Below are 14,153 nucleotides of genomic sequence, written 5' to 3'. Positions count from 1 at the left end.
TAACCTTGGGCCTTACTAGAGGCTCTAACCTTGGGCCTCACTAGAGGCGCTAACCTTGGGCCTTATTAAAGGCTCTAACCTTAGGCCTTACTAGTTTGTAAGCGGCCTTTGTTGCTCTAGCTGTACGATGCTGCATTGATTGATCACACACACTTCCATCTGTAGTAATTAGGGGAATTTGGCTGAAAGTATGATGATTCATGTGAACTTCTAATGGTACATTCATCTTATGGTGTGGGGACAATTAAAGGGATACAGTAATCTGGCCATTTTGTATTGACCTCGTAAATTTTGGCAGATGTATGGAAGACTTAAAATGCAAAAATGTATGAAAGTGATCAAAACAAAGTAAAATACAATACACATTGTTATATGTATTTTCTTTCATGTACGCATTTACACACATTTAATATCTATGTTATTACATTAAAGATGCAATTTGTAATGCCTGGCCACATGCTCCAAACATATAGGGGGCAGCATTTCACCTCTACTACTGGGTCCATACAATCTAAATGTACAGTCATCACTTACAAGAATACGCTAAATTAAATCCAAAGTGGCAGAAAGGAGAAAATGACTTGTCTCGTCCTCCCTGTGGCTGAGAGACCACCCCGTCGGTAGTAGAGCTTCAGTTAGTGATTAGCTGTAGCAACTCTAATTCAGCTAGAACAAACCCCAACACCAGGAGTCCCAGCGGGCCGGTGGAGCCCCAGCGGGCCGGTGGAGCCCCAGCGGGACGGTGGAGCGCCTGGACTAACCTGTGTAACAGCAGCAACAGAAAGTTTGATGAATCAGCGGGCAGTCAGGGTAGACCCTGGGATCAGACCTCTGGGATCAGACCCTGGGATCAGACCCCCTGAGATCAAACCCCTGAGATCAGACCCCTGAGATCAGACACCTGGGATCAGACCCTTGAGATCAGACACCTGGGATCAGACCTCTGGGATCAGACCTCTGGGATCAGACCCTGGGATCAGACCTCTGGGATCAGACCTCTGGGATCAGACACCCTGAGATCAGACCCCTCAAATCAGACACCTAGGATCAGACCCCCTGGGATCAGACCCCTGAGATCTGACCCTGAGATCAGACCCCTGAGATCAGACCCTGGGATCAGACCTCTGGGATCAGACCTCTGGGATCAGACCCCCTGGGATCAGACCCTGGGATCAGACCCCTGGGATCAGACCCTGGGATCAGACCCCTGGGATCAGACCTCTGGGATCAGACCTCTGAGATCAGACCCTGGGATCAGACCTCTGGGATCAGACCTCTGGGATCAGACCTCTGGGATCAGACCCAGGGATCAGACCTCTGGTATCAGACCTCTGGGATCAGACCTCTGGGATCAGACACCCTGAGATCAGACCCCTCAAATCAGACACCTAGGATCAGACCCCCTGGGATCATACCCCTGAGTTCAGACCCTGGGATCAGACCCCTGAGTTCAGACCCTGGGATCAGACCCCTGATATCAGACCCCTGAGATCAGACCCTGGGATCAGACCCCTGGGATCAGACCTCTGGGATCAGACCTCTGGGATCAGACCTCTGGGATCAGACCCCCTGGGATCAGACCCTGGGATCAGACCCCTGGGATCAGACCTCTGGGATCAGACCTCTGGGATCAGACCCTGGGATCAGACCTCTGGTATCAGACCTCTGGGATCAGACCTCTGGGATCAGACACCCTGAGATCAGACCCCTCAAATCAGACACCTAGGATCAGACCCCCTGGGATCATACCCCTGAGTTCAGACCCTGGGATCAGACCCCTGAGTTCAGACCCTGGGATCAGACCCCTGATATCAGACCCCTGAGATCAGACCCTGGGATCAGACCCCTGGGATCAGACCTCTGGGATCAGACCTCTGGGATCAGACCCTGGGATCAGACCTCTGGGATCAGACCTCTGGGATCAGACCCTGGGATCAGACCTCTGGGATCAGACCCTGGGATCAGATCTCTGGGATCAGACCTCTGGGATCAGACACCCTGAGATCAGACCCCTCAAATCAGACACCTAGGATCAGACCCCCTGGGATCAGACCCCTGAGATCTGACCCTGAGATCAGACCCCTGAGATCAGACCCTGGGATCAGACCCCTGGGATCAGACCTCTGGGATCAGACCTCTGGGATCAGACCTCTGGGATCAGACCCCCTGGGATCAGACCCTGGGATCAGACCCCTGGGATCAGACCTCTGGGATCAGACCTCTGGGATCAGACCCTGGGATCAGACCTCTGGTATCAGACCTCTGGGATCAGACCTCTGGGATCAGACACCCTGAGATCAGACCCCTCAAATCAGACACCTAGGATCAGACCCCCTGGGATCATACCCCTGAGTTCAGACCCTGGGATCAGACCCCTGAGTTCAGACCCTGGGATCAGACCCCTGATATCAGACCCCTGAGATCAGACCCTGGGATCAGACCCCTGGGATCAGACCTCTGGGATCAGACCTCTGGGATCAGACCTCTGGGATCAGACCCTGGGATCAGACCTCTGGGATCAGACCCTGGGATCAGACCCCTGAGATCAGACCCTGGGATCAGACCCCAGGGATCAGACCTCTGGGATCAGACCTCTGGGATCAGACCTCTGGGATCAGACCCTGGGATCAGACCCCTGAGATCAGACCCTGGGATCAGACCCCTGGGATCAGACCTCTGGGATCAGACCTCTGGGATCAGACCTCTGGGATCAGACCCCCGACGCTGGGCTTTACGCTGGCTAAATTTGAGTTGCTACAGCCGCTAACTGAAGGTCCATCTCCCGGAGTCGCCACCAGCTCTCCTCCCAGTGAAGTGGTCTCCTGGTGGCAGCGAGGATGAAATGAAAAGTCGTTTTCTTGTTTCTGACACTTTGGGTTTAATCCAAGTTACCGTAGATCATTTTTTTAATGTTTTAAACTAAAACCCTCCAGATCTTACACATTACACATTTAAAACATATATTAAAATAATAATTATTTAGCTTTTTGTTTTTAATAACTGAATGAATTGTTTTTCATTGTGACATGAATTCTCCTTGCTACATTCAAACAAATCACAACACAGAAAAGAAAGTGAAGAAGTGTTGTCCAGAGGAGAGCCGCTTAAATGGAAATGCAAAGCAGTGTTGTGTTTATTTAAAATCGTCAGTAGACCTACAAGGGATAGATTTAAACAAACATCAGGGGTACAGCTGTGTGGGTCAAGAATGTTGGATCCTAAAATTCACAAAGGGCAGCTCAAAAGCATATTTTCGTTAGACCCTCCCTGATTTGTGAGGAGATGTCAGTGTGATGGGGCTGCTACATACTGTAGCTCAAGAGCACCTCGGCAGTGCCCAGGAGGTGTACTGTACTGTATCTTTCAGACTTCATGCCCCCAGTTGGTAAATTTAAAACCTATTTAACCTACAACCTATTTAAAACACATGTTCGCCTGATGTTTTTTTTAAATCAAGATCTTTTTATTGTTTTTTTTTGCAGTATATAGCAAAGGTACAGCGCTATTTGGTAACCAAAAAAGAATGACAGGTATTAGTATACATTATTAGCAGCTGGCACCAATGCCAACAAATAAACAAGTCAAAACAAAGGATTTATACAAACAATAAAACAATCCCTCCCCAGTCACTGCCAGCACGCCATATGGGAAGCTAACTGTCACGCCAATGACTTGCGATGAATGATTGAATACCGTGTGATGTAATCAAGCTGCACTTGGTAATCAAGTATTTACAGTGTCTGCAATGTATCTAAAAAAAGGGCCCCATGCTTTCAGGAATTTCCCATGTGAATATTGAAGCGAGTATCTGATTTTCTCAAGCTTTAAGCAAGACATGATGTCCGCCAACCATTGTGTGTGAGTGGGAAGGGCAGCGCCCTTCCACCTGAGCAGGATTGCTCGCCGAGCCAGAAGGGAAACAAAGGATAAGGTACGTCGTTTTTCTGCAGTTAATTGTGTCTCACTTCCGGTGACCCCGAACAGAGCAACCAGAGGGTTTGGTTCTAATTTGACGTTTAACACCTGAGATAAAGTTTGAAAGATCTCCGTCCAATAGTTTGTAAGACTAGGGCATGACCAGTACATGTGAATAAGGGAGGCTTCACTGCTTTTGCACTTGTCACAGTTGGGACTAATCTCAGGATACATGCGAGACAGTTTGGCTTTTGAGATATGAGCCCTATGCACCACTTTAAACTGAAGTAAGCAGTGACGAGCACATAGAGAGGATGAATTAACCTGCTTCAGTATGGAATTCCATGTATCCGGTGATAGAGAGAGGCCTAAGTCCTCCTCCCATGCTGCTCTGAGCTTGTCCATGGGGGCATGCTTCAAGTCTGATATCATGCCATAGAGAGTGGAGATAAGTCTTTTGTGTGATGGATTTAAAGAAAGGATCGTATTGACAATTGTCATGTCTGTCGATGCAGAGGAGCCGGACAACTGAGAGAGCACAAAGCGCCTTGCTTGTAGATATCTAAAAAAGTTGGACTTAGGAAGACTGAATTTTTTGCTTAGCTGCTCGAATGATGCCAAAGTATTATCTACAAATAAATCTTTGAAACGCACAATACCTTTCCTGTGCCATTCTTGGAAAACAGGGTCCTGAATAGATGGTTTGAAAAGATGATTTGACGCAATGGGGCTTAGAGTAGAGAAGCTGTCCAAGTCAAAGTATTTCCTGAATTGAGCCCATATTCTCAAAGAATGTTTAACTACCGGGTTCCCGATAGATTTCATTGAGGGGAGCGGAAGCGAGGATCCAAGCAATGCAAGAACAGACAGGTTATCGTCCGAGTGGAGTTCCATCGCTACCCAGTAAGGACAGTCGGGCTGATTGTAAAAGTAAGACCAAAACGCAAGACATCGCAAGTTAGCAGCCCAATAATAGAAACAGAAATTTGGAAGTGCCAGACCACCAGTAGCCTTGGTTTTTTGGAGATGAACCTTGTTAAGACGGGGACGCTTACCCTGCCATATATAGGCGGAAATAATTGAATCAAGTTGATTGAAAAAAGATCTGGGGATAAAAAGTGGTAGGGCCTGAAAGAGGTAGAGAAATTTGGGTAGGATGGTCATTTTGATGGAATTGATACGCCCCACGAGAGACATGGACAGAGGTGACCACTGTTTCAGTGTTTGTTTAATCTGGTTTAACAGAGCAATAAAATTCTCCTTAAACAAATCTTTGTACTTTTTAGTAATTGAGATGCCCAAATAGGAAAACTTATTTTTTTCAATTTTGAAAGGCAGGTTGGTGAGGTCTAAGGCTCGTGCTTCATCATTGATGGGAAAAAGCTCGCTTTTGTTGAGATTTAATTTGTATCCCGAAAATTGACCAAACTGATTGAGCAACGACAGAGCGGGGGGTAGTGAGGTACCCGGGTTTGAGACAAAGAACAAGAGGTCATCAGCATAAAGTGAGACCCTATGCTCTGTGTTGCCCCTCCAAATACCAGATATGTCCCTGCAACTGCGGAAGGCTGTGGCAAGCGGTTCGATGGCCAAATCAAAAAGTATGGGGCTCAGAGGGCACCCTTGACGGGTTCCACGATGTAAGTTGAATGGTTTAGACTGCTGGGAGTTAGTACGAATTGAGGCTAAGGGATGCAAATATAGCAGCTTAATCCACGAGGTAAATTTCGGGCCGAAACCAAATTTGTCCAGAACAGCAAATAAGTAGTTCCATTCAACACGATCAAATGCTTTCTCCGCATCGAGATACACAACACACTCAGGGACTTTCTCAGAGGCAGAGTAGATGATATTGAATAGTCGTCGTATGTTAAAGTACGATTGTCTGCCCCTGACAAAGCCAGTTTGGTCTTCAGATATAATTGTAGGAATGACATTCTCCAGTCTACGGGCTAGGACCTTAGTCAAAATTTTTGCATCTGTGTTTAAGAGGGAGATAGGCCTGTAGGAGGCACATTCGGTTGGGTCTTTACCTTTTTTAGCAATGAGAGTGATACAAGCCTCGGTAAATGATTGAGGAAGGGAACCTTGCCTACAGGATTCAGATAGGACTGAACATAACTGTGGGGAAAGTAGCGAGGAGAACTTTTTAAAAAATTCTGCTGGGAAACCATCGGGACCCGGACTCTTACCTGACTGCATTGAGGAAATTGCTAAAGCTATTTCTGCCTGAGATATGGGCTCTTCCAGTCTCTTCCTGAAGTCCAAAGAAAGTTGGGGAATATTTAGACTGTGCAGGAAGTCAAGAATTACATTACAATCGGCCTGAGACTCTGAGGTGTAAAGCTGGGAATAAAAATCCCTGAATGTCTCATTAATTTGTGAATGATCTGAAGTTATGTGACCATTTGACATTTGGATTTTAGAGATATTTTGTTTTGCTTTAAAGCCTTTGAGTTGGTTGGCTAGCATTTTGTCAGATTTGTCTCCATATATGTAAAACCTGGCCTTGTTTTTTAAAAGCAAGTGTTCAGTTGAGTGAGTTGTAAGCAGGTCAAATTTGGTTTTGAGTTCTAATCGTTTTTTATAAAGGTCTGGACTTTGAGTCTGAGCATATTGTTTGTCAATCTCTCCAATTTGGTGGGCCAGATCCAAGCGCTCTTTATAGGATTTTCTCTTCACTTGAGCGGTGTATGCTATGATCTGCCCCCTAAGATAAGCTTTAAGAGCATCCCATACAATTAGGCTAGAGGTTTCAGGGGATATATTAGTAGTAAGAAAGAAGGCTATCTCTTTCTCCATATGTTTCACAAAATTATCGTCAGACAGTAGGGTTGAGTTAAACCGCCAGTGCCTGCTCCTCTGTGGGAGGCCAGGGAAGGACATGGTCAAACCAATAGGAGCGTGGTCTGAAATGACAATACTCTGATAGGCGCAGGACTGAACCAGCGGGACTAGTTGGTTGTCGATAAAAAAATAATCGATCCTGGAGTATGTATGATGGACGTGTGAGAAAAATGAGTATTCCCTATCGTTTGGATGTAGAGAGCGCCACACATCACAGACACCGTAGTCAGAGAGAAAGGCTTGAATGAAAGAGGCTGATTTACTTATTGTGCTGGGGTTAGTGGAAGATCGGTCTAAAACTGGGTCTAGCCAACAATTGAAATCACTACCAAGTATGAGAGAGTATGTGTTGAGGTCTGGCAGCAGAGAAAATAAATGTGTCATATAATTTCCCAGATACAATAACATATCGACCGAATTTGTCAGCAATCACATTGTGTGGTTCGAAGGAAATACTTTGACTGATAAGGATTGAAACCCCTCTGGCTTTGGCTTGAAAAGCGGAGTGAAATTTCTGCCCCATCCAGCCTGACAGAAGGCGACCACTGTCTGAACTGCGAATATGGGTTTCTTGCAGGAAGGCTATTTCTGTTTTAAGTTGTTTGAGGTGTGAGAAAACCTTCTTTCTTTTAATGGGGTGGTTCAAACCCTTGACATTCCAGCTCTGTAGTATTAAGTGCCTATCCATGCAGCTTGACTAAAAAGGTTAGGACGTGAGCACAGTATTCAAGTGGTTGCTTTAAGATACAGCTGTAGCAGGTCAGTGGAGACCAGGAGTGACTAGTGTACAGTAATAGGTTTGTGTAAGTTACTAAGGTGTTACTGGCAGTGACATATCCCTTTCCCCCACCCCCCCTCCCCAACCAAGAAAACTGCTAAAAAAGAAAGCAGCAAGCTCTTCAGAACAAACATTGCACAACAACAACTCTTCCTGTCTTAAACTAAATTAACTGCTGCTCCGGTATACATACAAAAGTAGATTACAAGCACCTCTTAAACAATATTTTGGCTTAAACAATCAACTTTATGAACTGTGGAAGCTGGGAAGCTCTAGCACGAGTTTCAGAAATCAGAAATCAAATTTAAAAACAAAATTTCACCAAAACCATAGAAGCAGGAATCAGACAGTCATATGGAATTGTGATTTCAAAGTAGACAGAAATAAGAGAGAGGGGAAAAAAATGGATTCACTTGTGCCATACCAGATAGCTAAATAGTTGAATTAACGGTACAGGACAAGACCCACTTAAGTACTAACAAACGTAGAATAACCAGTCTTTAAAATGATAATTCCAGCTTGAAATGTGAACTAACTGTTCAACTGGCCCTTTAAAATCTAGCGCAGATTCTAATTGAAACGGCATCACACTCAGAGAGGGCAAAGCTGTCATATGTGATAACAGCTCCAAAGAGCCAGTGTAGAACCAGGCTAAATAAAGTAATGTTTGCTTGTAAATGTTTGCAACTGTCTGTATATGTAGCCTAACAAGAGGGCAGCGCAAAAACACGTGTATAGTCTGGATAAATGAACATGTTCACCGATGTAAACAAACCTACGTGACAGTTAACATACGCCGCACTGCGTGTAAAATGGTAGGGCTATAGACAGTGCTACCTCTCATCCAGTGGGTCCATAGTTACTAAAGAGTCCCTTTATGAATGTTCCGGTGACCTGCGGAGGCTGCTGATGTACTTGTGTGCCTCGTCCACTGAGCTGATCCACTTTCTGGCTCCGCTGGACAGCGTCAGCCGGAGCCGGGCTGGGTAGAGCAGAGCAGGCTTCTGTCCCAGTTGATAAAGTTCTGCCATCACGTCTCTGTATTCCCCCCGCTGGTTCACAACTTCAGGGCAGTAGTCCTCCAGAACACGGATGGGCTGGCCACAGAACTCAAGTTTACCTCTCCGCCGTGCCTCTCTGATGAGCAGATCCTTTGCCTGATACCGGTGCAGGCGGAGAATAACCGGGCCCGGTCGCTGTCCGGGGGCCGGTTTAGCAGCTAGGGAGCGGTGGGCCCGGTCCAGTTCTGGGAGGGATGGCAGTGTCTCGGTACCGAACACCTCGCGCAGCAAATTTGAGAAGAATTCGGTGGGGCGTCCGCTTTCAATGGATTCCGGGAGACCCAGGATACGGATGTTCTGGCGCCTGCTTCGGCTCTCCAGGTCGGTAACTTTAGCCTTTAGCCTAGCATTATCCTCGCTCAGGGTGGTGCACACGTTCTCCAGATCCACGACTCTTTGGCTGAGGTCTTCTGCAGCTAGTTCCAAGGAGGAGACACGTTGGCCGTGGTCCTCCACTGTGAGCCGTGTCTGGTCTAGTTTGGAGTCCAGCTGGCTGAATGATGTTCTGAACTCAGTAGCTAGCGCATCACGGTGTTGCTCAAGCAGCGTGGTGATAGCCTCCAGTGTTAAGCTAACGTTAGCATCTTCTTTTTTGCTCCCCTTGGCTCCTTTCGAAGTCATTGTGAAAAATAAAAGGGTCGGTCAGGAGAAAAATTAGATAAATAAAAAAAAAGGTTTCGTTTTGGCGTGGAAGTTAGAGGGCTGGATGGTATAAAAATGAAAAGTTTACCGGAGCACCGGCTAGTGCGTCTACTCCATCTGCCTATCGACCGGAAGTCCCCGCCTGATGTTTAAAGGTCCCATATCCTGCTCATTTTCAGGTTCGTACTTGTATTTTGTGCTTCTATAGAATATGTTTACATGCTGTAATGTTAAAAAAAAACGTTATTTTCCTCATACTGTCTGCCTGAATATACCTGTATTTACCCTCTGTTTGAAATAGCACATTTTGACGGAATTGTAACAGAATTGTGTTGCTAGGCAACAGCTTAGGTCCATGTGTACTTCCTGTCAGCTGATGACATTCACATACACTGCAACCAGGAATAAACTGGGACACATTTAGAATGTTTACGTTTAAAATTGTGTAAAGGGTTTAAATATTGTATATTCGTGACATCAAGAATGATCAGAAATCCTGACTGCTTGTTTCAAATGCAGAGTTTCTGAATACGAGCTGTGTGTATTTACTGTGATACCTTCACAGTATTTATATAGCACTTAAGCCTGCTTTATAATAAAAAACATGAAAATCTCACTTTTTTATAATATGGGACCTTTACCTTCTCCTCTGCAGCTTATTATGAACACATTTTGTAGTATTTATGGTTAATAAAATAACTTTAATGATGTATTCAACTGTTGTCTTATGAAGGTACAAGCAGTACAAATCATGCATGTAATATCTCTGTCTTATTTAATTATGCACATTTCAGGGGTCAGTTCCTCTAAACAACGACAATAACAGATGTTCTCACTTCCCTCTAGTGATAGCTCATCATGTAGATACTTTGGGTTTTGTCTGGCCAGGTTTTCAGATGTCTGTCTCTACCCCAACAAGGTGAATGGAATCACCTTTGTGTTGCTTACAGCACTGGAAGGAACGTCTCTTTTGATGGTTTCTTATTGGATAAGATCCACTGACAACAGTTTCCATGGAGACAATTTCTTTGGAAGAAAATCATTTGATAGAAAGTGTTTGTGATTTGAGCCCAACCAGAGCCAGCCTGCCCGTCATTATCAACCTCCAAAGTGTTATTTCTTACAAGTTATACTGGGATTTGGAGCCCTGGCACCTTAGGGGTTGGGAGCCCCCATTGATGGCATGGGGTGGGGATATAAAAGTATATGATGTGTATACTCTAAGTATATGATATAAAAGTGAATCAACTAGATTAAAAAAAACTAAGTGAACCTGATAAGAGTTTAGTTTTACAGAGCTCTGATCAAATCATGACAGTGTGTCAGCAGCATGACTCATCGGTGTGGTCAGGAGCTTCCTTCCTCTAGCTAGATGGAAACGTACATGATCTGTCTAGGCCTGTACAATACTAATGTCATTCATGATTATCATAGAGTTAAACTTGTGCCTCTAAAAAGACGTCAAATTGACAGTAGACCTTTTTACAACAGACATGTTGACAAGTCACAGCAGGAGTAATAATAGGTGTTTGACACGTTCAGTATCGGCTGTGAAAAAGGTCTTAGAATACTTGACTTGTAATTGATGAATGCTCAAAAATTTCCATCATGTATGAAATGACCATGAATGAAACGATCATGAATGAAATGATCATGTAAGAAATGATCAATCATGTATGAAATGATCATGTATGAAATGATCATTTCATTCATGTATGAAATGATCATTTCATTCACGTATGAAATGATAATTTCATTCATGATCATGTATGAAATGATCATGTAAGTAATGATCAATCATGTATGAAATGATCATGTATGAAATGATCATGTATGAAATGATCAATCATGTATGAAATGATAATGAATGAAACAATCATGTATGAAATGATCATGTATGAAATGATCATGAATGAAACGATCATGTATGAAATGATAATTTCATTCATGATCATGTATGAAATGATCATGTATGAAATGACGGCGTTTAAAAGGTCAATTTTGTTATATGTGTTATGTCAAGACCAATGCAACAGATCAATAAAAGGATATCTGAGGATGGATACTAACTTATCACCACTAATTACAAACTTATATACAGTATAAACATACTGCAGTATACTATATATACTGTATATATATATTATGTATATAGTCTTTTTTCCCAGCGGACATTTTGATTTGTCATAGCAGGAAAACCACAGGTGTTACTAACATCTCAAAGTTAAATTCAAAATACAGAGCATTTGTCTTGCCTCCACACGGCTCTCAACATGGTGATGACTGTGATGACGCGCAGCTAACAGTGCTAACAGTATAAACAACAGCAACAGTGCTGACAGAGCTAACAGTGTTAACCTGGGGGAACCAGAGGGTGGGCGCTACGCTTCTGCAACGGCGTCGTTGGTTGGGACGGCGTTATCAGCTGTAACCACCGTATGAGAGCAGTGCAGAGCGGCGGCCGTGAGCTAGCCAGTGGATATTGTATTGAGAACCTTTAAAAACTACAGTCACAAGCTGTTTTAGGAAATGACTGAGCCCTTTTTAGAAATGAAACTACAGAGCAGTGAGTCGATTTTAAAGATTTAAGTCTTCAGAAGCAACTAATGGGCTCAGAACTAAGAACCACAGACAGGGACGGGAACTATTTTGAATACTGCCAAGCTAATCCTTGAAAACTACTAACTGACATGCAGTATTAAAAAGGGCTTGTTTATTACAAGGCAGGCTGAGTGGTATGATACTAATCATGACGGGTGAACTGATCTTGATGTGTAAAGTTGGAGGGGTGTGCCCTTAAAGAGGGGAACAACCCTGGACCCAACCAATCGCAGGTTTCAATATTTCAACATGCTACCAGTTAGTCACTGGTTCAGATACTACATTTATGTGACTCTGGTCTTTCACAACGTCGCAGCCTGAACAGGCCTGTTGCGTTACTGCGTGCATGTGTTTCAACATGCACATCTACTACCTATTCCTGTGAGTGGCTGTGCTTGTGTGGCCTGGGAGTGAAGTCACTAACGGAATAATGCAATACAGCAAAGCCACTTTCTGTTCCTCCCTGTCTACGCCAGCAGACACACTTAATCTTCCTCTTGTCGTTCCCACGCAACCTGTTTTCACACCGACGCTGTGATTCAGATTCAGATTCAGATTCAGATCAGCTTTCAGCAACTCGGCCTGTTGGACGACACTGCAGCTGAAACATGAGACTGTTCAAGTCATCCTCTCACTTAATACTTTCAACACACACACACACACACACACACACACACACACACATACATACACACACACACACACACACACAACAATGAGAAGTGTTAATTATTGTTAGTGAGTATCTGGCAGCTCATCCAGCAGGACTGACTCAGGAGCAGCAGCAGCTGACAGGTAGAGACTAAAATAAATGGTTCAAATGATATAAAGTTAGAAAGCATACAGGTGAAATGTTTATGCCTAGAAACTGATTTTTGTTTGTTTGTTTGATCATTTTTTGTTTATCACTTAGTGAGGCACCACAGTGATACACGTTTCATACATAAATACATAAATGTGCAATAACTTAAGGTGCTAATACAGGAGTGGGAGCATTTCTATTTCCTCTCAATGATTCTCAACATAGCGACAGCGAGCTGGTGGCTAGCAGCTAACAATGCTAACAGCGCTGCCAGTGCAAAAAACAACAGAAGAGTCTCACTCCACTCGACTGTAAAAAAATGCTTGTGGTGAAACAAACTGGCAACCACTTGTTGTGAAGTGAATGCAATGGAACGAGGAGGGAGAGTACTAATGGCTAAATGTTATCAATAACTGGGAAACATTTCTGTAGCAATGTCCGCTACCAGTCCGTGGGTTCTCTCACGGCACACACAGACACGGGAAGGCTTCTTAAACAATTCAACATTTTTAAAAATTATTTTCAGCTCCCAGAAACACACTTTTAATGAGGACACTTGTATACGTCTCCAGGACGCGGCTCCTCTTCCTGTGTGTCTCCGGAGGTCCAGCAGGCCACTGCACTTAAAGGTCCCATATCATGCTCATTTTCAGGTTCATACTTGTATTTTATGTTCTACTAGAACATGTTTAAATGCTGTAATATAAAAAAAAAACCTTTATTTTCCTCATACTGTCAGCCTGAATATACCTGTATTTACCCTCTGTCTGAAACGCTCGGTTTTACCGCATTTTGACGGAATTGCAATGGAATTGCGTTGCTAGGCAACAGCTTGGGTCCATGTGTACTTCCTATCAGCTGATGACATTAACATATACTGCAACCAGGAATAAACGTGGACACATTTACAATGTTCACGTTTAACACTGTCTCAGTCTGAACAGTGACTGAACACACCTTGTATCCACATGGTTATTGTAAGTGGCTTTAGATAAACGTGTCAGCTAAATGAATAGAATATAATATACACGATGTTGCATACAAACAATACATGAATTGGAACGGAACAAATAAATACATTTATTGCATAGTTCTTTATTTAATAAATTCAATGATGACAGTATGGGTCCGGAAATGACCAAAGATCACTTATTGTAGCAGGTTAGCATGCTATAACCACGGGATTATTATGCTAACACAACTCAGCAGCACAACCAGGGCCCCGTTTCAGAAAGCAGGTTTAACAAACTCTGAGTCTAAACCTGAACCTGAACCTGCACCTGAACCTGAACAGAACCAGAATATCTCTGTTTCCCACTTTAGGATTAGTCAACTCAGAGTTTTTGGTTCCAGAACAGCTGATCAGAGTCAGTTCAATCAACTCGGAAGATAATAGATTCCATAATAATAAATAGATTTATTCAGCTTTAATGTGACATAGTCAAAATGATCAGAGACATGGAGACATGACTGTGAGCTCCCAGTGGGATGCAGTAATAATGTGTTT

Source organism: Sebastes umbrosus, chromosome 10 (genome assembly GCF_015220745.1).
Source record: "Sebastes umbrosus isolate fSebUmb1 chromosome 10, fSebUmb1.pri, whole genome shotgun sequence".
Classification (NCBI taxonomy): domain Eukaryota; kingdom Metazoa; phylum Chordata; class Actinopteri; order Perciformes; family Sebastidae; genus Sebastes; species Sebastes umbrosus.
The sequence above is the reverse complement of the archived record's forward strand: the minus strand, read 5'-3'. Positions refer to the sequence as shown.